Consider the following 309-nt stretch of genomic DNA (forward strand, 5'->3'; position numbering starts at 1 on the left):
CAGGACTAGGAGCGCCAGGGGTCGACCATGACTTAGGGGAAGGCGGCACTCAAGCGGGGAGATTCTTAAAGAACTCGGCGGAGGCTTCTTCGTAGGTTCGGAAAGGTTCCCCCTATAGCTGAAGGATACAGGGCTGCCCTAGACAGGAACAGACATTCCAGGGGCGCTTACTGCGCTCAGGGACCCTATTCTAGACGCTGAAGAAAGGAATGAACTGTGCCTCTCGACGCGCGATCGGGGGTGAGGGTGGTGATCCCATTCACTACAATTTTAGCGCCTGTGATAAATGCCCACGAAGGAAGCGCAGGA

General features: G+C 56.0%; 1 protein-coding gene across 2 annotated transcripts in view; it reads right to left on the reverse strand.

Annotated features, from left to right (window-relative positions):
- Positions 1 to 309, reverse strand: part of ARPC1A (actin related protein 2/3 complex, subunit 1A, 41kDa) — a 23985-nt gene that overhangs the window by 23153 nt on the left and 523 nt on the right. The window lies entirely within an intron of this gene.

This window comes from Bison bison, unplaced genomic scaffold (assembly GCF_000754665.1).
Source record: "Bison bison bison isolate TAMUID 2011002044 unplaced genomic scaffold, Bison_UMD1.0 scf7180017864223, whole genome shotgun sequence".
NCBI classification, from domain to species: domain Eukaryota; kingdom Metazoa; phylum Chordata; class Mammalia; order Artiodactyla; family Bovidae; genus Bison; species Bison bison.